The 27,542-nt window shown below is 42.3% G+C and overlaps 1 pseudogene; it reads right to left on the bottom strand.

Moving 5' to 3' along the window:
- Positions 1-6,076, bottom strand: part of LOC148153177 (uncharacterized) — a 39,754-nt pseudogene extending 33,678 nt beyond the window's left edge.
- Between the last annotated feature and the right edge of the window lie 21,466 nt (positions 6,077-27,542).

Here is a 27,542-nt window from a genome sequence, read left to right as displayed (position 1 = left end):
ATTACTAAAAATAAAAAATCAGCTCCACTGAGGGGGCCACTTAGTGGTCCTGGGGCCCTAGGCGGCTGCTCAGTTTGCTTTTTGCCTTGGGCCGGCCCTGGTAACAGTTACTCGATTGTGCTGTAAAATGGCACCATGTGCCTGGAAAATGCATAATATTTCCCTGTTAAAATAAATTCAAATAAATATTAAATGAACTGGATTTACTTACATGGATCTTTCAGTGGTCAGGCATAATCAGGTCAAAATAACAAGTCAAAATAACTCAACACAGTCCACCAATGCCTCCAGAATTCTGATTTAAATCTGTTATAGTTTGTATAGTTCTAACATTATAATAATTAGATATCTATTGCTAACAGCAGCTTGCAAAACATCACAAAGACAAATGATGTTTATAAGCACAGACACAGCCTTGGATCCAAAAGCAAAAAGACAAATGATGAGCACAACTGTTACAAAGAGCTGATTTAGTAAATCACTAAAATCACCAAGCTACAATTATAAACGTTACATCCAGAAAACTAAGTTTCAATTTGGTTTTCAGGTGAAAATGTCACAGCGATGACATCTGCCATATAACACACATGGAATTATGGTAACTGCATGTTTAAAAAAAACTGAGTGAATGGAGTCATAGTAACTGACCAAAGGTCTGTAAGGGGTGAAAGCCTGGAACTGATTTGTTCATCTGATGTATCTTCACAGTCTTGTATCATTGTGTGAAAATGACCTTCTGATACTGTGTTGTAATCCATCCACTCATACATGATGGATGTAGCTCATCGCTTGGCAACAGATAAAACATCTTTTATTTCTATCTTTTACTTCCCCTTCAGTCTACAATTAATTAAAATTCATGCACACCATCTGGTAATATTTTACAATAACCCATGACAGACTGCTTCAGGTAAATAGCATTCCAGCATTCCCTTCATGTGGATTTGTTAATGTGGCATATAACCATTGATCTTCAGCAACATGAGGTTGACACTGTTTTTTATTGGGGGCTGAACATGTCAGAAAACTTCTGGGTCACAACTATGAGGCACCAAATATAGCACAAATATGCACCACTGCAACTACAACTGAAATATCATTGTAATGACCCAAAAAGAATATTAATTAATTTAATTAAAGTTATGCAGACTCTCTATCTGCATCAGTGTAGAATCCCTCACCTCAGCATGACAAGCGGCTCTAACTAATGCGAGTCTTATTGATTCTTTCAGCTGATTCATTTTTTTTACTACAACTGAACAACTTTTATCCTCCTTCTTCATCAAAACAGTAAATCTTAAAGGAGTGGTTTTATGTATTTTCCAGGGACATTATGTCATTTTATAGCAAAATTATGTAACTATGTAACCTTGAAGATGTTAGAAAAGTGCTCTGTATATTTTAAATATGATTAAAGAAATTTGACTTTGTGAATTTGACGCCTTGAAATTAGATAGATAGATAGATAGATAGATAGATAGATAGATAGATAGATAGATAGATAGATAGATAGATAGATAGATAGATAGATAGATAGATAGAAACTTTATTCATCCCTTTGGGATTTTACCCTCAGGGAAATTGTAGTTCAGTCTCCCACACAGCACCAATACATCAAACTCTTAAACAACTTTTTTTTTTAACATTAGCATTTAGCTTGATTCTATAGTTCCTCCGTTTCTATTGTACTCCTGTTGGCCCTCCTTCCAACCTCCAGTAAGGAGTTGAAGAGTTTTATTGCACGAGGGACAAAGGAGTTTTTCATTTCTGCACAAAAAGCAAAATGAATTAACCATCACCAGTGTTTTGCATTTAAATATCTTCTCTTTGACATCTCCATTAAGATATCATTCCATTTCATGTATAAATATAAGGTGCACATACATGAAAAAAAATCACTTTGTGAACAAAACTATAATTGAATGAAGTACAAGCCGCAGGTGGCAAAAGCAGCAGCTGAACACCAGGAACCCACTGGAGCTTCTCAGCATGTTGGCTGTGGCAGTCAGTATTACTGATACACTAGTGATCTGCTGCAGTTGCTCAACTCAGCACTTTGAGTTGACTGGAGTAGTGGAGGCTTGACAGGGAGGCCCACCCGAAGCCCACTGTGCTGTTTGTTAGTGGAAGGCATCTGCTCTGTTTGTCTGGGAGATGCTCCTGGCACTCCAGCTGCCTTCTTTGTCAACACAACACTGCAGCGTGGCAGCAGGTCACCTCTGCAGGTCCTGGAACATCTGACTGCACACTGAGAGGCTAACAGAGGAGGAGGTGCGGGGGCAGTGTAGAAGGGGGTGTTCATGCTGCAGCAGAAAAATGTCATGACTCTTCCCACACACTGAATCTATTTTCTGATTAACATAAAAAGTAATGTCAGAGAAATCTTTAGGGGATTTTAAGGATTTTTCTGTCCATTTCTGTGTTTTAAGCTCAAGCTTCTTGTCTTAAAGGTTTGGGGATATTTGGTTATTTTACAATGTCCATAAGATGGAAATCCAGCACTGAGGAAATAAAGACTACAGGGTTTCCCCCACTGTATTATAGGCCTGGCGGCCGCCATCCTTTACAAGCCCCACCACCAGGCTAAGCCTTTCTTGTTTATGTTTTTAGGAAAATAATAATAAATTAAAAAACGCTTTTTTTCCTTTTTTTTTTTAAGCCGGATTGTAAGCGTCTCTGTTGCTCTGAGCGCTTCACTGGCAGAGCAGATTTATTCCTAAAAGATATGTTTATAGATGATAGGTTTATAGTTTATGCATTTAAAGCCGACAGCGCGGACCAATCACACAGCTGGCGCCTCTGCGCTTTGCCTCGCGCTGCCGCTGCTTTAAACATCACTCTAGTTAGCTCTGGTTGCAGAGCTCTACATCAACTGCAGGAATAACTTGTAGTCGCGCTTTCAGAGGTGCATTGAGCGAGCGGGGAGAATGATTTATATTTGTGGACAAAGAATTTTGTGCGGCTTTTTCATCTCAACATGGCCCAGCACCTGGCTCTGTCTGCGCTGATAAAGTTTATGTCTGTGGTCCCGGTTGGTCGTTAGTGGATAACGAGCAACGCTAACCGCATCATGCAGGTTCAGCCCGGTGAGGAGCTTTAACGCTCTCCTCGGAGTCACGCATCACGCTGATTTTATATTATGTTATTATTATTTTTCCGGTTATGAAGCATCATTACTGTTTAAACTTTACCTTTAATAACATAAAGTTACCTAATTTTTAAAGTGCAATCAGTAATACTTTTATAACAAATTTATATCAGTAATGATTTCTTAGTTAAGGTCAAGTTGTCATAACAAAGATATTTTGAATAATGTCAACTTTGTATTAAAAGTGTCATAATTTACCGAATGACGCTTTATGACAACAGTCATAAATATTCAATAAATATTCATAAAGGCTTATTCATGTTCATGACAGTGTCATGTCAGTCTTATTCACCCCCCTTCAAATAAAGTGTTACCTAAAAGTTACATACTAATGCTATTCTTGAGTAGAAAATGTGTGTTTTCTCTACCTACAAATCTTTGTGTATTTTATTTGGATTTTATATGACAAACCAACACAAAGTAATTCATAGCATAGTTGAACCATCTTTTTACGCAGTTATAGCTTCAACATTTTTTACTTTGGGGAGACAGAGTTTTGGCCATTTGCAAAATAGCTTTATTTCTATTAAACTGGATGAAGGACAGCTGTAAATAGGAATTTTTATGTCTGACTGTCCATTATTTGTAAGTCTGAATTTTGATTAGGTCATACTATCAATGTCTCGATAAACCATTCCCTTTGTAGCTCTGGCTAAATGTTTGGAGTCATCGTCTGCAAGAAGGGGAACCTCTGACTTGTGTTCAGGGGTACATGCAGTGTCAGTTTTCCTCCATACACTGCTTTTAGCATACGGGTATATTGGGTATGGATAAGTGAAACTTTTTCAGGATGCTGTAATTGTTGCTGAAAACAAATTTGTGTTGCAACTCATTGGTATTTTTGACCAAAGTATATGACATATTTTACTAAGCTCATGTTCAAACTTGAGTAAACAGACATTGGATCTCGTTTTGCAGAAACTAATTTAGCTGTACATTCAATGTGATGCCATCAGTGTCTGTCTACAGGATGTCATCTTTCAGAGTGTGGTATAAATTACTGATAGTTAAAATGCTGTAAAACGTGACAAGTGATTGTAAGGTGTAGTAATTGCATTTCTAGTTTTAAATTTAAAAAAAAAGTTTAATTTTGGGCTCTTCAACAAATGGCTTACCAGCACTGTTCAGAATCCTAAATTAACTCAAGTAAAGGGACTTAAAACAGTACAGATCCATTTAGGTGTTCTGCTGCTGTAATGGTTCACTAGAGGGACCCAGAAATTCAGCCACGACACAGGAGTGAGCAGAATACTTATTCAACTTAATAAATATACTATTTATTAAAAAGCAGCTAAAGCCGGACACACAGGATCGTCAGCTGCAGCACTGCGAAGGGGCGGAGAAGAGAGATCGGTGAATGGAGAGATAGCAATGAAGGGATCTTGTTAGTGTGTATGAGGGGAAAACTAACCTGGCTTGGCGGTCCGACACAGCGGTGATCGGCTGAGGGACGAGGAGACAGCAGATGCTGTGCTGACGCAGAGCGCCGGGAAGCGCCTCGAGAGGGGAAGCGCTGATACTGGGCAGCGCACTACTGGGAGAAACAGCAGAAGGGCCAAATCCAGATCCGAATACTTAGTCAGACGAGCTGGGGTCATGCACAGTGGGACTGAGAGCAGAATCCGTGGGAGTGGGCGAGAGCAGAGTCAGCGAGACAGGCGTGGGTCGAGATCCGAAGGGCAACTAGCAACAGTCCGACAAGGGCAAGGCAAAAGGGGTAGATCCGTGGAACAAAGCGTGGTAGAAACGATGAGAGCGAGACAGGAGTGCTGGAAAACTACTAGCTGGAAGCGTTCGATAATCTGGCGACTTGGTAGTGACTGAGAAGGGCTTAAGAAGGGAAACAATCAGGGAGCAACACAGGTGCGGGGAATAACGGGAATGAGGGGCGTGGCATGGATAAGTTCGAACAAAAACACAGAACACCATGTGAACATTACAGTACCCCCCCCTCAAGGTCCGGCCCCTGAAGGACCACCAGGCTGGTCAGGGTGATCACGATGGAATGTCCTGATAAGGGCCTTGTCCACAATGTGGCGGGACGGAACCCATGAGCGCTCCTCCGGCCCATAACCCTCCCAATCCACCAGGTAATGGGTGGCACGGCCCCACCTTCTGGACCGGAGTAGCCGTCTCACAGTGTAGACGGGACCCCCAGCGAAGAACCGGGCGGGAGGAGGGCATAAATCTGGAGGTAGCAACAGGCTTGATGCGGGAGACATGGAAGGTGGGATGGACCCTCAGGGAAGGAGGCAGCTGGAGGCGGACGGCCACAGGATTCACCACCTTGGAGATGGGAAACGGTCCAACGAAACGTGGGGCCAACTTCTTGTTTTCTACCCGAAGGGGAAGGTCCTTGGTTGACAGCCACACCCTCTGGCCTACAAGGTAAGCGGGGGCAGGGATCCTGTGTCGGTTGGCTGACCTGGAATATACGGCAGATGTAGTTAAGAGAGCCCTGCGGGCCTTTCTCCATACCTTGAGGCACCTCCTGGCTGAGGCATGGGCAGAGGGAACCATGGCAGACCGTTCCTGCAAGGAAAATATAGGTGGCTGAAAACCATAAACAGCATGGAAGGGAGACAACCCAGTGGCACTGGAGGGAAGTGAATTGATGGCATGCTCCACCCAAGGTAGATTCTGTGCCCACTTGGTCGGATCCTGTTCGCAGAGCATACGAAGCTTGATCTCCACTTCTTGATTGAGACGCTCGGTTTGACCATCAATCTGCGGGTGGAAACCAGAGGAAAGGCTCACCTGGATCCCGAGCTGCCTACAAAACTCCCTCCAAAAACGAGAGACGAACTGAGGACCACGGTCAGAGACAATGTCCATGGGAAGTCCATGAAGTCTGAACACCTCCCTAGTAAGGATCTCACCCAACTCCTTGGAGGTAGGCAACTTCACTAGGGGAACCAAGTGAGTCATTTTGGAGAAGCGGTCGACTATCGTGAGTATGACTGTGTACCTGTTGGAGGTGGGTAACCCAGTAATGAAATCCATAGCAATATGTGACCAAGGCCGGTGGGGGACAGGTAGAGGGTGAAGAAGACCTGCTGGGGGTCGACGAGAGGGCTTGGCCTGGGAACAGACCCGGCAGGCAGAGACAAACTCCTTGACATCCTTGGCCATGTTCCTCCACCAGAAGCGTGACTGGACCACCCTCAGGGTTCTGACTACACCAGGGTGACAAAACAATTTAGACACATGGCAGAGCTTGAGTACCTCAGGGATGAGATGGTCAGGAATGAACAGACGGTGGAGAGGACAGCCTGGGGGGGCCCGTTGCTGTTGGTTAGCCTCCCTGACTCTGTTCTCAACCTCTAGACGGGTTACTGCCAGCCGAACAGACCTTGGAAGAATAAATTCTTCTGAAGAAGTCACTAGTTCATTCAGGGGTTCATGAATCCTGGACAGCGCATCAGGCTTCCCATTTTTGGAGCCAGGCCTGTAGGACAGAGTGAACACAAAGCGAGAGAAAAAGAGAGCCCACCTGGCTTGCCTGGTGTTGAGTCTCTTAGCTGACTTGAGATACTGGAGGTTCTTGTGGTCAGTCCACACAAGGAAGGGTTCCTTAGCTCCTTCTAGCCAATGTCTCCATTCCTCCAAAGCTAGTTTAACAGCCAGCAGCTCCCGATCCCCCACGTCGTAGTTGCGCTCAGCAGAGGAGAGACTTCTAGAAAAGAAGGCGCATGGATGAATCTTACCATCCTCATACCTCTGGCTAAGGATGGCGCCAACACCAGACTCCGAGGCGTCGACCTCCACAATGAACTGTCTACTCAGGTCGGGAGAATGGAGAATTGGTGCGGAAGAGAACAGGTGTTTAAGTCTTTGAAAAGCCTTGTCTGCATTAAGGTTCCACTGAAAATGAGACTTGGGAGAGGTTAGAGCGTGAAGGGACGAGGCAATAAAACTGTAATTGCGAATGAACCTTCGATAAAAATTGGCAAAACCCAGGAACCTCTGGAGCTGCTTACGGTTCTGAGGAGTAGGCCAACTCAACACAGCAGAAACCTTGCGATCCTCCATGGACAGCTGGTTGGGAGAGACTTGGAAGCCTAAGAATGAAGTCTCAGACACATGAAACTCACACTTCTCAGGCTTAACAGTTTATTCTGTAGTAAACGGAGAAGCACAGAACGAACATGGTTGATGTGAGAGGGAAGGTCCTTAGAAAAAACCAAGATGTCGTCTAGATAGACAAAAACATGAAGACCCACCATATCCCTAAGAACATCATTCACGAGGGCCTGGAAGACTGCTGGTGCATTAGTTAACCCGAATGGCATCACTAAATATTCATAGTGCCCAGTAGGGGTATTAAAGGCAGTCTTCCATTCGTCCCCCTCCCGAATACGCACCAGATGGTATGCATTCCTTAGATCCAATTTAGTAAAGATGGTAGAGCCCTGGATGCGTTCGAATGCAGTGTTTGTGAGTGGGAGGGGGTAACGGTTCTTAATGGTGATGTCATTGAGTCCTCTGTAGTCGATGCAGGGGCGAAGTGAACCATCCTTCTTTCCCACAAAGAAAAATCCTGCGCCAGCAGGAGATTAGGAAGGACGAATGATTCCTGCTTGGAGGCCCTCCTTTATGTAGTCACGCATGACTCGGTCTTCAGGGACAGAAAGTGGATAGAGACGGCCCTTGGGCGGGTAGGTGCCAGGTAGCAGGTTGATGGCACAGTCATAGGGGCGGTGCGGTGGCAGGGAAGTAGCACGATGCTTACTGAAAACCTCCTTGAGGTCATGGTAGTCCTTAGGGATCCCTGAGAGGTCAGGGTCCAGAACTGGGGAACCCTGGGGAACAGACCCAGGATGATTGGCAGCTTGGAGACAGGTGGAAAGGCAGTGAGAGCTCCAGCCGAGAACCAAACCATGGACCCAGTCAATATGTGGGTTGTGAAGTCTCAACCAGGTAGCGCCGAGAATTACAGGGATGTTAGGTGAGTTGATAATGAGGAAAGAGATGGATTCCTGATGATTCCCACCCACGATCAGTCGGATTGGCTCTGTCTCCAGCTTGACCTGGTGTAAAACATGACCGTCAATAGCCTGGACCTCAGTCTTACGAGTACTGTCTCTTAATTTCAAATGAAGTGAGCGGGCTAGCTCAGCATCCATAAATTCAGTGTCAGCTCCAGAATCAACAAAAGCCACTAGGGAGTGGGAACGACCGTGTATAGAAATCTGAGCCTTAATGGTCATTAATGAAGATTTGGTTGTAGTGTACTGGTTAAGAAGAGCACTACAGACCGAAGGAACTAACCTCTTGGAGGGACATTGGCGGAGTTGATGGTCTTCACTGCCACAATAGAAACACAGGCCCTTCTTGAGCCTCCGCTCCCTCTCCTCGGGTGTCAGCTTGGAGCGGCCAATCTGCATAGGCTCAGGTTGGTCCTGGAGGGGAGAGGAAGGTGGTTTGGGCAGAGGTGACCTAGTGAGCCTGGAGGACGCCCCCAGGGATGGGTACAGTCGGTCAGAAGCCCTCTCCAGCCTTCTTTCATGCATCCGCTGGTCAATCCGGGATGCCATGGTTTGTAGGTCTGCCAAATCCTTAGGGGGGGTCACGAGTAGAGAGTTCATCTTTAATGCTTTCACACAGACCTTGATAAAAGGCATCACACAAGGCTTCATCATTCCAGTCACTATCGGCAGAGAGGGTATGAAAGTCAATGATATATTCATTAATGCGTCTCTTGCCCTGTTTTATTCTCCAGAGCCCACGAGCCGCCTCTCTCTCAGGGAGGCAGGGATCAAAAACGCGTATAAGTTCCTTGGAGAAATCAGTAAAACTGTAACACCAGAGCGAGTCTTTCTGCCATTCAGCAGTACCCCAAATCTTAGCCTTGCCAGATAGTAAAGAAATCATGTAAGCGACTTTAGCTCGCTCGGTGGGAAAAGAGCTAGGCTGAAGCTCAAAATGGATCTCACACTGGGTAATAAAGGGGCGACATTGGCTAGGCTCACCACAAAAAACCTCAGGAGGGGACAATCGGGGCTCCTGGGGCAAAGGTAATCGCACCAGCTGAGGAGGAGATTGTCGTGGGGCAGCCGAAGCACTGGGGGGCGCTGTGGGGCCTGTCAACTTGGAGAGCATAGACATCATTTCCTGCATATTAGCCTCCAATTTAGTAATGGATTTCTCTACAACAGTGCGCCATTCCTGTGCGTGCGATGGGTCCATAGTGGCCAGATTATACTGTAATGGTTCACTAGAGGGACCCAGAAATTCAGCCACGACACAGGAGTGAGCAGAATACTCAAATATTTATTAAAAAGCAGCTAAAGCCGGACACACAGGATCGTCAGCTGCAGCACTGCGAAGGGGGCGGAGAAGAGAGATCGGTGAATGGAGAGATAGCAATGAAGGGATCTTGTTAGTGTGTATGAGGGGAAAACTAACCTGGCTTGGCGGTCCGACACAGCGGTGATCGGCTGAGGGACGAGGAGACAGCAGATGCTGTGCTGACGCAGAGCGCCGGGAAGCGCCTCGAGAGGGGAAGCGCTGATACTGGGCAGCGCACTACTGGGAGAAACAGCAGAAGGGCCAAATCCAGATCTGAATACTTAGTCAGACGAGCTGGGGTCATGCACAGTGGGACTGAGAGCAGAATCCGTGGGAATGGGCGAGAGCAGAGTCAGCGAGACAGGCGTGGGTCGAGATCCGAAGGGCAACTAGCAACAGTCCGACAAGGGCAAGGCAAAAGGGGTAGATCCGTGGAACAAAGCGTGGTAGAAACGATGAGAGCGAGACAGGAGTGCTGGAAAACTACTAGCTGGAAGCGTTCGATAATCTGGCGACTTGGTAGTGACTGAGAAGGGCTTAAGAAGGGAAACAATCAGGGAGCAACACAGGTGCGGGGAATAACGGGAATGAGGGGCGTGGCATGGATAAGTTCGAACAAAAACACAGAACACCATGTGAACATTACAGGTAGCTTAAGTGTAAAGAGTATCAACCTATCACTGCAAACGTTTGCAGTATATGTATTCTCCAGGGATCCAAGTCAATAATCCATTACATGGATTCGAAGAATCTCGTCCGTCCTTCACTGCTCTCTTCAGAGCAGTAACTGCCATCAGATTTGTATTTGTGGCACCACAAGGGTATGAATTTTGATACTCGGCCCCTCAAAGCAGGGCAAGCAGGACCACCTTGGGTCTTGATCACCAGTAAGGCACTTAAGGTTTGTAACCAATAAGACTTTATTTCACACAAAAAAAAAACACTTTATTGTTCCATGTTTAAAAAGAATTCAAATTTAAGGAACCACAATGGGAAGGGAAGTGAACAGTACAGAGGCTTGCCAGCAGGGGGACGGCAATCCAAATGTGGAGAACAGATTTCTAAAGCAAATAAATCACCAAGCGCTTGTGAACAGACACCATCGTGAAGAAATCCCAACACCAGTCACTCGCACAGAACACAGGTCCAGTCCCCTCTGGAGAGCCCCTTCTGGCCCAACAGCAGGAGGATCACCTTGCCAGTACTTTCTATATTTAAATAATTGTCATTTTTGTGCTATTGAACTGCATGGGTGCGATAAAACAATACATACCCGTTTTATGTTGCTAAACTGCACTGGGGAGGGTAAATTACAGCCACACCGCAGTACCAAGCAGGAGACTCCAGGCAGTTTCTAAATTTAAACAATTTGAGTCAACCACTGAAATTGCAGAACTTATACAGGAGGAGAAACATTACTTACTGATGTTAGCATTATGGTCCCTGCAAGCTAACCAAACAACCTTCCTACTAAAGCATGACCAAATGCAGGTATGAAGAAAACAGGTGAGAGTGTCTCTCTTTATGCTCCACAGCTATTAGGAGGCGATTAGGAGGCCAGGTGTCCTCAATCCTGGGGAAGGCTTCATCCTGCTACATATTCATTGGTTTATATCACAATTAAATAGCTACTTACAGTATCTGTTGAAGCATTGCATGCCATGATAAAAAACTTCCCATGAAAAAGAACATATTCTGCTGCCAGAAAAAGGGCAAAGTGATCCCATCTTCAAGGAACTCTTTAGCAGATGCAGAGAAGCAGGAAAATTCCCCCTTAAGCCTTTCTGGTGTGAAAACATTTCTCTGGCTCTAAAGCTGAAAACACTGCCTTTGTATGCATGAGTTTTATCTATGACACATCTAAAAAGGACTCTGGTTAGGTACAAGCTGTGGTGAATTTCTCAGAGTCCTATGGTGTGGGCTCTTCACAGCATTTAAAATGGTGCGGTTGAGAAATTAGATGAGATCCATGCCTACAATCTCCCCCTGGGTATTTTAGATTCAAGCCTGACAAAGTGACAACTTGACAACACCTGAGCCCTAATAGGCTTACATTTCTCATCACTTGCAGATTTGAGGATCATTTCAGTGCACATTTTAAGCTCAGTTGAGGTATAATGACCACATCCAGGTAATCTCTTGTATGTGCTGTACAAAAGGTGTGAATTCTGGCTTTTTATGGAGTTCAGTTTCAGTTCATTGCAAAAATAGATATTTGTATGTTAGTTATTTATTTTGTAGGAAAGATTTGTCTTCCACTATTGGTTTTATTAAATGTGCAGCCATAGTAAAACTTAGATGTCATCAAAAGCAATCTGAAGGTTTTCTAAAATGCTTGAAGTGTTGTGAATGTGCCAGATACACTGAGGTGAAAAGGTATGTAACCCCTTCCAGATTTCTTCTGTGGGCTTTACTATCAAAAGGTTCAAATACAAAGTCGTTTCAAGGCTTGGGCCTTTAACAGTGATCGCCTCTATCCAGAAATGAACAAACATGGAACCATTGTGAAATTTCCCAGTAGTTACTAGCCGACCAAAATACTGTAAAAGCTTACCCAAAACTCATCCAGGCAGGCACAAAGCACCTACAGCAACACTGAAAGCTTTGCAGTCCTCACATCATACCTACATTTAAACCTGGTGGTGGCAGTGTGATGCTAAGGGACTGCTTTGCTTGACAAATCTGTAATTGATGGAGCCATGAATTCTGCAAATGATCATCTCCAGCCATCAGTTCATGACCTAAGGTCAGGGTCACTTGGGTTATGTAAGGAGGAAATAAGAGATTTTTTTTTTCTGAAACATGAAGTCCTGTTGTGTGTTTTAAGTAAGTGTCACTTTTTAAGCATTAGTGTTTTAAATACTTCATCTATATTGGGAACAATGGGATTACAGTGATCCCTCGCTATAACGCGGTTCATCTGCTTCGCAGACTTTTTTGTGCAGTTTTTTTCACAGTGCATTGTGTTCTGCGTCCTGTTTGGCTAAACAGTCTCCAAGCTCCTTCTCTACCTGTGTGCCAATAATGCTACGGTATTTAAATATAAGTAAGACAGATTGGCCATTCAGGAGATGAAAGCTGAAAACTTTGAATGCCTGCTGAAAAAAAACTGGCCAGAATCAGCGCAAATCCCGACCAGAGACTCGCTTGACGAGATCCATCGCTCTGCCGTAGATACAGCTGTGAATCTCATGGGGCAGTTTGGAGGAGACGCTTTAATGACACGACTCCGAATCACATTAAGGCCCGATTGATGCACACGAACATCCACTGACCTGAAAACAGGTTTTGTTCTTTGGTTTCAATGTAGAGTATTTTATTATGCTGTATAATAATTGTAAAAACTAAAGGTAACTACTTCACAGATTTCACTTATCGCAGGTTATTTTCAGAACACAACCCCCACGTAAAATGAGGGATCACTGTATTCATTCAGTGTTCTGATGTATTAGTGTGGTATTCTTCTCCAATGTCGCAGTATTGATTTTTTTGTGTCAACAGGTAATGAGTCAAGGTATCAATTCTCTATGAGTGCCCCAAAATGGTTTACAGGATATTAACAAGACTGAGTTAAAAAAAGTAGGTCTAGTTGCTACGTCAGTTCAAGAGTGCAGCATGCTAAGGTGAGTACTGGATCATAGCAGCAATACGAATCTGTAATAGTGGTACATGTGTGTTTTAAATACACTGTGTGAGAAATGGCAGAGGCGCCTGCAGGATATTATGGGAGGGTATGCACAAAAATATCATCACACCTGATCCACGCGAACACAGCCACATCCCCAACATGCATAAACTGCACAACCTAACCCATACAAACATGATATGCATGGCACAGAAACCGCCCAACTGTCCCAGATCCATTTTAACAGAACCCTGCTTTAAAATATCTGAAATACCCCTTTATTCTCAGAGTGTATTTTCTTCCATTTTGTGTCCAAGAATGAATGGGAGTTACAAATCTTAGGTTGTTAACTATAGGACAGCAGTAAAGAGAATTCCCTATTCATCTGAAACAACCTCAGCTTGCCCTGATTACGTCTCGCTTGCTAAACTGGGACCTGGGGATTAGGCAAGAACTCCCTGACAAAACTTGTAGGTCCTAATTCAGTTAACCAGGTCCAGTATGTGCACATGACTTCAAGATATCAATAACCTTATTTGATTATGCAGCTCCAGACGTGCATCTGATACTAAAGCAGTTAACTTAATGCTAAACAATGATTTATTTAGCCAATTAAACCTGTAACTAATTAGATGTGGACAACAAAAGGAGCTGGGTGGGAACTTTCTCCAGTACACATAGGTTACTGCTTAGTCTAGTAGATATAATTGGGGTCTTTTAAGTGCATAAATTAGCACAGCAGCATACTTACTGTATGTCCCAATAGACCCAATCATTGTTAGAACATCTTTTCCAAACTACAACACACCCTTCTACATATTTGATCATGTTTATTTTTAATCGGATTAGCAGTCAGCTATTTTTTTTTCTTTCTGTACCAAATTATGAATAATGGAATAGGAAAGCATAATAATTTTCTCATTGCACATGGTGAATGTGGATAAATTGAATAAAACAGAAACTGGACCTCCAGTGTTGGGAAGCATGCTAACAAAGATAACTATGCTTCCTTTGCAGATTTATGCTTTATTGACAGCATCGTTTGTGCATAATGAAGTAATCATTGTCTAATCAAATGGATTAAGTGGGTTTTCCCTACATTTATTTATTCAATGAAAACTATAGCTGAAACATTTAAATAGAGAATGTCCAAATGGTGCCTTTCATATTGGGTAATCACAATTTGAGGAATAATCACGACCAAATTACAGCATCCCCCTTGTGACATAATCATCTTTCAGCAACTGGGTCAAAGTTCAAGGTACTCTCATATAATCAAAATTAAAAGACAATTATAGTACTTCAGAAAATGGTGCTTAATTTAATTAATCAACTGATAAACAAGCAAAGCTCTTTCCAGGTCTATCCGGCCGTCACCTACATACAGTATATCCATATTAGCTCTAATGCAACTGATTCTAACATGACAATCTGAAATTCACTGTGGAAAAGTGGTTACTTATGTTACCCTGCAGCCTTGGATGGGCTGAGGGGAATGTAGAAATTCTCTTCCCTCAACGTCTGATGCTGTGGTATAAGAAAGACGCGACACGTTGAAATTCCTTTCTTCTGTGTGCCCAACCTTCTCTATGCCACCAACACGACAGGCATCCCTAGCGGTTGTGTGTGGAAATGTACGGAGTAACTGAAATCACACTAAAGAACTTATTACAACAAGAATTTAAAGATACAAAAAGAAAAATTCTGTTGGGGTGCCTATTTTCTTACTTATTGTTTTCATTTACTTCTCACTTGTTTTTCACCCTTCTACACTTAGATTAACCATAGATAAACAATGTACGACATGAGACCACACTAATTGTTTGCACATTCATGGGAACATAGAGAAGATCTCTCAGTTGAAGGGTTTCACCTGCCAGAATATAACAAATATGATCTGGGGCATCATGCATAAAGCTGCGTGCGCACAAAAAAAGTGTGGCGCCATATTTTATGCACAAGTCGGCATGTATAAAAATTAACTTTGCGTCAAAGTTTGCATAAATATACCCACACTTTTTCCTTGGCGTGAAAATGTGCGGCAGCCATGCAAACTTTTTCTGTGAACAATATCGAACTACAAAGCGTCAAAACTCACCTAAATACACTGAAATCTGACTACATACATTTATTTAGAACAGGAAGCATCAAACCCAATGTTTGCGTCATAATTTTAATATTTTGTTTAAACATAAACAATGAAACTAAACAAAAATAAAAGGATGTGAAAACCTCACTAGAATGTAAATAATACATTTCCTCAGTTTTTGTCTCCTAAAGATGTAACACATTGGTCTGTGCGCTGAAGCGCATGAAACGCGTCTGTGGGGTAATTTCATTCTAAGTGAAAAAAGAAAACAGGGTTGGATCAGCAGATTAACTCCAAACAGGTTTGATTATTTTTAAGGTGATCAAGGTGTGTATGCAATCACACTTATTCAAGTTGCTGCGCAAAGGTGAGTAGGGTAATCGTAGAGCGATTGGTCCTGATGGAGAACATCACCGATGGAAGGATTCAGAGGGAGCGATTGATCAGAGATCATACTGATCTGCTGGGAAATGTTGATTATGTTTCATTAGTGTTTAGATTGCTCAGACTGATCATCCTGGAGCTCTGAGCAAAACTTAAAGAAGGAGCCGGGTGGTACCGGTACCGGTCCAGCTGCAGTCATCCTTCAGTAGAGCCGCCCGCTTTGTGAATGTGCTTTATGGACATAAAGTATCTTTATTCTGTAAATGTACAATATGCACATGATTCCACTATTTAGAATAAACTGTTGTATATTCGACTAATTCAAAGACGAAAAGGAGTCGGGTGGATTATTCAGATGAACTTTAGTGAATAAAAAGGAATCAACGAATCATACATAATGATATACGACAGAGTGTAGGAACTCGGCTAACATAGCTCTTTCTGGGGGGGGGGACCCCAAAATTCTTCTTCGTCTAACTTCAAGTTCTTCTTCTAGTGGTTCTAAAGCATCATGGGATATGTAGTCAATTCTGTTAAAGGTCCACAAATAGTCTGTTTTGAACCAGATACTATCAAATGCTAACTAAATCTATAAAATAACTGCAACTAAATAGTTACTTATATTAAGTTATAATATCCCAAATAATAAGTCCTAAGCAAATTCTAGTTAAACCCAAAACAAATTCTCAACAACCCCCCCTCCCCCCGATAAACAACAGTTTATCTAAATTTCCAAAGGATATAGCAGTTGGACCGGTCGCCGCCAAACAGTCCCGGCTGTCGTTCGGACAGCACACGATTTCACCAGACCATCACGGCCTGGAAACAGTTCTTCAATTCTTCCCAGCTTCCAGCTCTGCCTCGGAGTCTTGTCCTCTCCAATGAGCACTACATCCCCCACCTGCAGGTTGGATGGCGTCGGGGAGTCACACCGATGTGCTGATCTTAAGTCCAACAAGTATTCCTTCCTCCATCGATTCCAGAAGTTGGTCATGAGTCTTTGCCTGTAGCGCCATCTCCAGGTCATCTCTTCCTTGGTTGCTGTTGGATGCTTGGAATCAGCTGAGAATACTCTTGGAGGCAAACTAGTGAGTCTTTGGCCCACTAAGAAGTGAGCAGATGTCAGAGGCTGTGGTTCATCCACATCATTGTCCAGCTCTAAGTGGACTGCTCTAGTTACAGCACAGGTAAACAGTGCAACATATGATTTTCTCATGGAGCCTTGTTCCTTTACATGGAGCGGCCCTGCAACGTCCACACCTGTGAACTCGAATGGTGGGAATTCTGTTACTCTATTTTTTGGCAGTGGTGCAGTAGTCTGTTGTTCCACCTTGGCACTGAATTTCTTACAAAATGTGTATCTTGACACAACTTTCTTGACCACTTGGCGTGCTCTCACGATCCAATATCTTTCTCTAGTTTCCACTAAAGTGTCTCGTACACCTGCATGCATCATTTTCTCATGTTGCCACTGCGCCAACATTTCTGTGTATCTGTGATGACCAGGTAAAATCCATAGGTGTCTTTCTCTGTATGAAAGTTCAGATTGTTGCAACCTTCCTCCAACAGAAAGCAGCTCATCTTCATCCAGAAATGGTTTCAGTTCTCGAATTTTAGAGTCAGAGTTGAGGCATTTATCTTGTTTCAGCATGTCAATTTCTGACTTGAAACACTGATTCTGAGTCACTTTCATCCAGTATTTGTCTGCCTTTTCCAACTCTTCTGTTGTCAGCTCACCACTGATTTTTGCACTTGAGCGGGCATTTGTGATAAATCTCCTTATCCAGGCTATCACTCTGAGCACTGTCCTTAGCTTGCTGTATTTTTCCAGCTCTAACATTAGTTTTAAGTACTCGGCATCTTGATTGACCAAGTGTACCGCAACCTGGTGTTTGGATCTCATTTCAGATCTCACCTCATCTTCCTGAACAGGTTCCTGGATGTTTTCTGACTGATCAGGTAATGTTAGTCTGCAAGGTCCATGCCACCACAATGTGCTCTGGATCAGCTCTTGGACAGACAAGCCTCTGGTGGGAAGATCAGCTGGATTGATTTTCCCTTGGCAATGCGACCATGCCTGTGGATCTGTTAGAGACTGGATTTCTGTAGCTCTGTTGGACACAAACTGCTTCCACCTCCTGGCAGAGCTTTGAATCCAGTGCAAGCACTATCATAGAGTCTGTCCATAAATGTAGCCGGGTTTGGTCTAGTTGAAGAACTTTAATGAGCATGTTCCCAAACCTGGCGGCTATTACGGCTCCCATTAGCTCCAGCCGTGGCAGTGTCATCCTTTTAAGTGGAGCCACCCTGACTTAGATGCCACCAGACTCATTATCATTTCCCCTTCCTTAGTTTTTCCTTGCAGATAGGCAACTGCACTGTAGGCTCGTTCACTTGAGTCACAAAATGTATGTAACTTTACACCCTGACTGTTCAGTTGTTGCATGTTCATTTTTTGCCGTTGTGGGATTGTCAACTGGTGGAGTTGAGGGAGCTCTGAACACCACTGCTGCCACTTCTTGGACAAATCATCCCACTTTACTCCTCTCTCCCACATTTCTTGAAACAAATACTTAATTCTGATGGTGAAAGGGTTCAAGAAGCCTAACGGGTCAAATATGTGAGCAGACGACTGCAGGATGCTTCATTTTGTGTTCTTTTTCTCCTTCAGAATGTCCAGCAATCCTCTGAGGTTGAACACAAAATCATCCGTTACTGGTCTCCACACTAAGCCCAGGACCTTTAGGACCTTTTTGTAGTGCAATCCATTGAAATTCCTTGCCACATTTCTTTGAGCTCAGCCAAGTTTGTTATCCATTTACATAGCTCCATTCCTGCAGCAGACATGATGTTCTTGGTTGTGGTAGTCACTGTGAAGGCCTCTTTCAACTCAATGGAACTTGAAATTAAGTCATCTACATAGAGAGATGTGTTGATGGTTTCTACCACTTCTGGTTGTTCTGACTGGTATTGTCTCAGATGTTTCCTTATAGTAGATGCTGGTAAGAATGGGCTTGATGAAGCTCCAAACACCACTCTTGTCATTCTGAGCACCAGCAAATGTTCATCTGTGTCATCTGTAGGTGGTCCTGAGAACCACAGAAATCTCACTGCATCACGGTCTCTCTGATAGCGATATTTGCAGAAATGCCTTTTTAATGTCTGCCATGTAGGCAATATGATGCAGCCTGAACTTGAGCAGAACATTCATCAGGTCTGGGTTTAGATTAGGGCCTGATATGAGACAATCATTCAGTGATGGGCTTCCTCTTCATGAGAAGAAGCATCAAACACAACTCTTAGCTTTGTTGTTGCCTTATCTTTTCTTATCACTGCATGAAGAGGTAAATAGTATGTCACACTGCTTGCAGCAATTTCCTCTCTTGGCACCTCCTCCACGAATCATACATAGTGATGTATGACAGAGTGTAGAAACACGGCTAACATAGCTCTTTCTGGGAAAAAAAGCCTTCCAAATTCTCTTCTTCGTCTAACTTCAAGTTCTTCTTCTAGTAGTTCTAAAGCATCATGGGATATGTAGTCCATTCTGTAAAAGGTCCACAAATAGTTCGTTTTTGAACCAGATACTATCAAATGCTAACTAAATCTAACTAAATCTATGAAATAACTGCAACTAAATAATTACTTATATTAAGTTATAATATCCCAAAAAATAAGTCCTAAGCAAATTCTAGTTAAACCCAAAACAAATTCTCAACATAAATGTCCAATTTACCCACTCAAATGACTCTCTGACATGCTGTCTGTCTTTAAATCGTGGCTGAAAGCGCTACTGTTCTAACATTATGCATTTATTTTCTTATTTTTCTTATTTAGATTTTCTTTTTTTAATGTATTATTTTTATTTTTGTGAGGTTACCTTATGTTCATTGAAAGCACCTTTTAAATAAAATATATAATAATTATTATTATTATTATAAATACTTATACTGCTACAAACAAGGACGTTGCCATGGTTATTGCCCCACGTGGTGGCAGACTTCGGGGTATTTATTCTAATTTACATATGTATTTATGGGTGGCGAGAGGCGGACCAGCAGCTACACTCAATTTACCGCAAATTGGGATGTACAAAGGAAAGGTGTGGTAAAGGTACATCCACATTTTTTTGTGTGCCGCACTTTTCTAAATGTTTCCGTACGCAAAGTTTTAGTGTGAAAACTGCGCAGTCTTTTTTGGTCTTTTACAGGTTCTAGAAAGATTTAAATCAACCTCATGTGTACGGAACCAAACAACAGATTACACTCTGTCATTGCATGTTTAACAGCCAAACAAACGTAAAAAAAACTAATTGCACTTCATAATTCAATAGTTTAGTAGAACCACATTTAGCTCCAATAACTTGAAGTAACTATTTTCTTTGTGCACAGCTCTCCAATGCTTTGTTTAAACAGCATCTCTAAAAATATTTGCTTATCCCAAAAAATTGTGTTTACACAACAGCAGAATGATGCTCTACATGCAGTGAAAAATCCAGTTAGCATAAGAAATGATACTGTGCGCATGCCAGGCCTGTAGGAGGCGATAAAACTTTGTGAACTTTCTGATCCAGACAGATGTCTTTGTAACCCTTTGGTTGCATAAAGCAGTTATTTAAGGTCCCTAAATGGCTCTGGTACAAAAGTGCACGTATGATCTGGTACATCTAATCGTTGGCTGCATATATCTTCCAGAAAGAGCAGTTTCTGCTTTAACATACCAAATAATCTTTTGAGGTGCTGCAGCACAGAGTCAACATGGAGGCCCACCATTGTTTCTGGTGTGCTGTGTGCAGGTGACAGCCTGGCCTGAGTGACATGACTCATGTCATAGTTTCCAGTTGTTTTTGATTTACATGGACATGACTCCGGCCTTAAACATCAGGACAAAACACAAGACATTTGCTTTTTAATGTCCTGGGATTGTGATGTACACAGGGTCTGAAGGTTTCTGCACAACATATCAATCAGGTCATTAGGCCTGGACTTTGACTGGGCCACTGCAACATCATGTTTCTTTGTTTTTCAGTCATTCTGTTGCAGAGTTCCTGCTGTGTTTGAAATAATTGCCTTGTTTATGATGGAGTCAAGACCTCGGTAAGTGCGACATGGAACAATAATAATTGTTCTGATGATAAACAGTTTCAACCGAAGAGACTGTTAAAACTACATGATCACATTTGTTTAATATGATTGTGTCAATGCTGCAGGTAGTAAGGCTGTTTATATACATTATATGTGGATTATCCAGTGCAAAGTGTAGAAAACAAGTTCTCAGCAGTTCTGGGTAAAGTCTCAAGTCTAACTTTAAAGGTAAATCTCATGATATGGAAATAGGCTGATGTCAGGGTTTGTGTTTTCCTCATGCAAACAGGGGGCAGCAGTCTGACTCTGACGACAGGGTGTTCTATAAAACATACACTATCATAACCACATGAGGGAAACCATGAAGGAGAAACACACAATCAGAGTTGGATGAGGAAGAAGAACAGCACAGTGTGGACCAAGCAGCTCAGCTGAACAAGCAGAATCCTGCAACCCTTTCTTTCTCAAAACATTAAAATGCATCACAGCCAACATCTGGTCCTCAGTCTGTCAGAACAATAATCATAGAAGCTAAATAGACCTGTGATCACAGGAAAAGCGTGCTTGTTACTTTTCCATCTGCCAAGCTATAGCTGCGTCCAGTCTCCTTCTGTTATGTCTCATAAATAGTCAAATTTACATCTGCACAAGACAATAACTGTTTCTTTTAGTCATTGCACAAACATATTTCCTGCTACAATTATATAATGAAAATTAGCTGAAAGTGACAACTTACTTTCAATAGAATGTGTTTTTAATTCAGATTAGAGAATAGTTTATGTTTCTAACCTTATGGAGATCAGTGTTTCAGGTAGGTGGCAAATGCAACAGAAAACCAAAATTATAGATGCTTTTTAAAATAAAAAATAACTTGAGTCAGGAACCCACAGCATGCCACCAGGAAACTGGAATCATTCTCTGTTAAACATTTTTCATGGCAAGAAAAGCCATTCTTCACCTGCTCTGTTAACTTTGTTACAGAAAGTGAATCATTGCTGATCTGAAACCATGTTCTTCAACATTTTTTGCAAATAGAATTTCAAAAAAGACTCCCGAGTATTTATATTCATCCCTTTGAAAAATACTTTGTAGAATCACTTTCAGTTCAGTGAAATTGAAATGAGAACATTTGCTATATTATTTTCCAAATACCAATTTTCATTTTGGTCAAAGTTTAGTTCAGTTTTGGTTTCATCTGACCAAAACTTTCTTCCCCATGTTTGATGTGATACCTTTATGGCTGCTTGTTAACTGCAAATAAGAATTTTTCAGGGTTGCTTTTTCTGACACACCTCCATAACATCAGATTGTCCTCTCAGCAGATTCTACGCAAAGACAGACAGAGTTTAATGAAGCTGAAGTTGGTTTCCAATTCTAGCTTCCAATAGCTAAAGGGCGATTCCACTTAATTTTTCACTACTTTCCGCATCTTTAATCAACTCTAGTTTAAAAACTACTACATCTAGACACTTCAAACCTGGACTATATTATTCTTTTCTAATAGCAGAATATTTAAAACCATGTTTAGGATTTGTGAAACCTTTTTCTGATTTGTGAAAACTCAAAGTTTGATTTTCAACATTTTTGGCACCTCTTTCATTACTAAAACTGCTCTAATTAAAAAAACTACAACACCTAGACTATTCAAACCTGGACTAGATTATTCTGCTCTAATAGTAGAATATTTGTAACCATGTTTGAGATTTGTGAAACATTTTCCTGATTTGTGAAAACTCAATAAAGTTCGAAAATCAACATTTTTTGGCATTTGGATCGGCATAGATTTACTCTAATTAAAAAACTACAACTCCTAGACTCTTCAAACCTGGACTATATTATTCTCCCCTTCAAGCAGAATATTTAAAACCAGGTGTGGGATTTGTGAAACGTTTTTCTGATTTGTGAAACTTCAATAAATGTTGATTTTACCACTTTTTTGCATCTGGATCACACTAGAACTGGTCTAATTCCAAATCTACAACTCCTAGACTCTTCAAACCTGGAATAGATTATTCTTCTCTTCAAGCAGAATATTTAGAACCATGTTTGGGATATATATATATATATCTATCTATATATATATATATATATATATATATATATATATATATATATATATATATATATATATATATATATATATATATATATATATATATATATATATATATCTATCTATATATATATATCTATATATATATATATATATATATATAGATATATATATATAGATAGATAGATAGATATATAGATAGATATATATGGCTGCACAGTGGCGCAGTTGGTAGAGCTGTCGCCTTGCAGCAAGAAGGTTCTGGGTTCGATTCCCGGCCCCGGTCTTTCTGCATGGAGTTTGCATGTTCTCCCTGTGCATGTGTGGGTTTTCTCCGGGTTCTCCGGTTTCCTCCCACAGTCCAAAAACATGACTGTCAGGTTAATTGGCCTTTCCAAATTGCCCCTAGGTGTGAGTGTGTGTGTGCATGGTTGTTTGTCCTGTGTGTCTCTGTGTTGCCCTGCGACAGACTGGCGACCTGTCCAGGGTGTACCCCACCTCTCACCCGGAACGTGAGCTGGAGATAGGCACCAGCACCCCTCCTGACCCCACTGAGGGACAAGGGTGACAGAAAATGGATGGATGGATATATATATATATTCATTTAAAAATGCTTAATTGATCCCAAAGGAAATTTAAATGTTGTAACTCCCATTACCAGCTGCCTCTTCTGGTTGTGTTGGAAAATGTCCATAAGCATCGCACACTTGGCAGTATCCAGCATCAATACGTTTATTTTCTTTTACCTGATCTCAAAGTCACCATCTGATGTGCTGTACCAGATAATAGAAAAAAAAGCAATTCACTTTCACTTCCTCCTATCATTTTTCCTCGTTAGCCAGCAGCTTGGCCACTTCTTCACTAAGCCTGACTTTTGATAGATATGCGGGACTGAAGCAAAACAGTTTTTTTTCACTGTGCTGTGCAGCCCATGAATAAAGTGGTCCAACCTCTCCTGATTACCTACTTACCAGTTATGTTGACCACTGTGGTACAGGAAACTACAACATTAATAAAAAAGAGCAGGACATTTCACACAAAAAATATTTCTGGCCACTCAAAACGTATAATAAAAGTCTGAGATAATGGCGCAGCGTGGTCATGATGAAGCATGACGAAGCACCGCGTGATACACACACAAAAACACACCGGGAACAAATTATGCAAATTTTTATGCTCTGACCATATGCTGGGTCAGAATATGACACAAATAAATATGGAAACCAATACCTTACCGAACAAGGCAGATCCCATTGGTTTGAAATTATATACATTTGACATTTGACATTCAGACTACATTAGCCAAACGTAGTCTGAACATTTGTTTACTAGCTGGGTGTATTCCATCGAAGGGGTGCACCAATTGCAGTTTTCTGGCCTATCGCCGATTACAGATCTTTAAAAAGCCTGGCCTGCCAATTCAGATTTTATCTGATAGCAATCATTTTTGTCTGACAAATCACTAAATACAACAAGAAAGTTGCTGAGTTAGCAACTTATTGTTAACTGCAAACATGGAGACATGACCTGGTGGGCCAGTCTATCAGTCACTGTAGAGCAGTGAGCGGCTTCACATGTAAACATCGGCTGATCACTAGTCCCCCAAAATTAAGGGAATCAGCACAGACAAATCAGCTGACCGATAAAATTGGTGCACCCTTAAGTCCAGTGTATACTGTTTTTGTTTTAGTTACTTTTACTACCACTAAATGTTGCATTCATATAAGATATAATGTAAACAGCACTGAGATGCAATACATTCATAGCAGGTGTGTGAATTAGCAATCCACATTATCAGCAGAAATAGAGGTCTCCAAAACCAAATTTTGCTTAGCCGTAGTAAAGAAAAATACCAAAAATAATGCAAATAATACACTGTAAAACTTTTGAGTTTTAGTTGTGTCTAGTATCTTCTACTCTTTAAGTCAAATAAATTTAGCAAGATTTAGATTTTGAACCTAAATGTGTGAGTTTGTACAAAGATAAACTTACAGTAGTAGGTTGTGTTAACTTTTTATTAATTTTGTCAAGCCTCCAAGAGTTGAATAAACTAGAGTTTTTAGGTTAGCACTTAGAAAAACTGAAGGAAGAAAAAGACAGGAGCGGGAACTGTTTCACAGTTCCCACTGCATCACAGTTTTTGTATCCTGTGATGCACAGTGAGTGAGATGGAAGTGTATTAAATTGATGTGACACTTGTGTTACTAAAGCAAATGTTTATTTTAATGCAACTGAGAGTTTGCAAAGCTTGAGGATAATGTCCTGTTCACACTAAATGTTTTTGTGCAGAGTTCATTGTGATATTTAATGAAACCTCACAATGAAAAATTTTGTTCAATCTGAAACAATAGTTTAAATTATTCTAAAATAAAATAAGTAGTTATTTTAACTTGACATTAGGAGAAAAAATAATAGTGATGTGCTCATTAACTATGTGAGGGCAGTTGCATATTGTTAAATAATTATTTGGTTTAAATCACAGCATTAAGTTAAAACTCACAATTCAAGATTAATGAACTTAAAAGACAATGTTTAGACAACTTGTCTCTTGTGTGGGGATCCAGGGTTTTTGGGATGGTGGGGTCGCTCATCTTTTGTCCACCAGAGGGCGTCCTGAGGTTTTGCCTGGAGGGTTGGCCTTCAGCTCTGGTCCCAACGCACCTGATGCCAATCTCGTCAGCTCCTATAAGAGGAGGGAGTCGCCGTCACTTCACTGCCAGAGTGTCACCAATGTTCGGTACTACAGGCCCCAGAGTTCACACCTCTGTTTTTTGATTTAGTCTAGATAAGTTCTCAGTGAACTTTTGTGTCTCTCCCTCAGAGATCCGAGATTGCTGTGGAGTGGAATCCCTGTCTGCCCGTCCGCACTCCGACGCCGCCTCTTCTGCCATCCACTTTCCACCATCAAGCCCCGGACTCCCCAGACGCCTTTTCCCCTCCCAGCTCGGACCCGCTCCAGAACCAACTTTCTGGGGTCAGCCGTGAGAGGAGATCCATGCCCCCCATATCACCTGCCACCTCCCTGTGTTGCTTACAATAAACCTTGCACAATAAACACTGGTGCTCTCTGTTGTGTTTCTGCATGTGGGTGAAGAAATTTGAATCCGACATGACAGAACACTCTGGCCAACAATCAAACCCAGCAGACGCACTCAGAAGGACACTACGGGAACAGCATGATCTCATTCAAAATCACGATGTGGCTTTGCGTGAGTTAAATGATCGCCAGGCAGAGACAAATCGTCGCCTGGAGGAAATAGCTACCTACTTGCGAGACTCTAGTCAGCGGGCTCCGGCTCCAGCTCCAGAACCCGCTCCTTCACCTGCTCCTAGCTCCGCCGGCCCAGTCCATTCCACTTCTTGCGAGTTTCGCCCACCTAACCCTGAAAGATTCACTGGAGTCGTGAGTAAATGTGGTGGATTCCTCCTCCAGTGTTCGATTATTTTCAATCATTCCCAACATTGTTTTTCACATGACGGGGCAAAGATTTCATTTATCATCTCACAGTTATCAGACAAGGCTTTAAGCTGGGCTGAGGCCAGATTTCCCACGCCCACTGATTACGGCTGCACATTTGAAGAATTTTTGAAGGAATTTAAACAAACTTTCAATCAAGACCCCGACAAAACATCTGATGCTAGAGAACTGCTAAACATCAGGCAAGGGCAGCGCTCTGTAGCGGACTTTGCCATAGACTTCCGTATCATGGCAGCCGCATCAGGCTGGAATCCTCCAGCTCTGAAAAGTGCCTTTTTCAACGCATTACACTAAAACATTAAAGACGAATTGGCCACCCTGGACGAACCCGAATCTCTTGATGAATTAATAAGCCTAGCCATTCAACTAGATAACAGAATCCGGGTCCGAGCCAAGGAGAGAAAGAGGGGAACTCCTTTAGTCAGAACGTCTGTTGGAGGTGGAGTAACTAACACTCTTACCTGTTCGTCTTCATCGGTTGTCAAACCAGAGCCCATGCAGATAGGCAACACACGCCTCTCACCTGAGGAGAGACAGAGACGTATCTCCGCTAATCTCTGCCTGTATTGTGGATCACCTGGGCATTTCATTGCTGCATGCCCGGTGAGAGTAAAATCCAGGGTCCGCCAGTAGGTGCAGGGAGTCTGGCGGACCACCTCATTAAAGAGAAATCTCCTCGTCTGTTGTTGCCGGCCACACTGCTTCAGAATGACCAGTCCTTTACCCTGTCGGTCCTAGTAGATTCCGGCTGTGAGCGGAACCTAATTGACTCCGGCTTTGTTCAACAGATGGCTATCAAAACTGTCCCATTATCCACTCCTCTTAGAGTATCGGCGCTGGACGGCAAAGCATTGCCTCAGATAACCCACCAAACCGAACCTCTGAGTATGCTCATTTCCGGAAATCATCACGAACGGATTTCGTTCTACGTTTTTCCCTCTGCAAACTCCTCTATAATTCTAGGTTTCCACTGGTTATCTCTACATAACCCTCATATCAACTGGTCCAAAAGACATATAGAATCCTGGTCCGTTAATTGTCACTCATCCTGTCTCCGCTCAGCTCTCCCACCAGGTTCCCCGCCAGCAAAGCAACAGGAGGCAGACCCGTCAGACCTCTCCCATATTCCAGCTGAGTATCACGATCTGGCTCCGGTGCTTAGTAAGTCTAAAGCGCTGTCACTCCCACCTCACCGACCATATGATTGCGCAATCGACCTTCTCCCCGGGGCGCCTCTCCCTAACAGCCGTCTTTATAACATTTCTAAACCCGAGAGGGAAACAATGGAAAAATACATAACTGAGTCTCTAGCTGCCGGCATCATTCGGTCCTCATCTTCTCCATTAGGATCAGGATTTTTTTTTGTAGGAAAGAAAGATGGATCCCTCAG

The sequence above is a fragment of the Poecilia mexicana genome, unplaced genomic scaffold (genome assembly GCF_051168715.1).
Source record: "Poecilia mexicana isolate PSO_F unplaced genomic scaffold, ASM5116871v1 scaffold_21, whole genome shotgun sequence".
NCBI classification, from domain to species: Eukaryota; Metazoa; Chordata; class Actinopteri; order Cyprinodontiformes; family Poeciliidae; genus Poecilia; species Poecilia mexicana.
The sequence above is the reverse complement of the archived record's forward strand: the minus strand, read 5'-3'. Positions and strand labels throughout refer to the sequence as shown.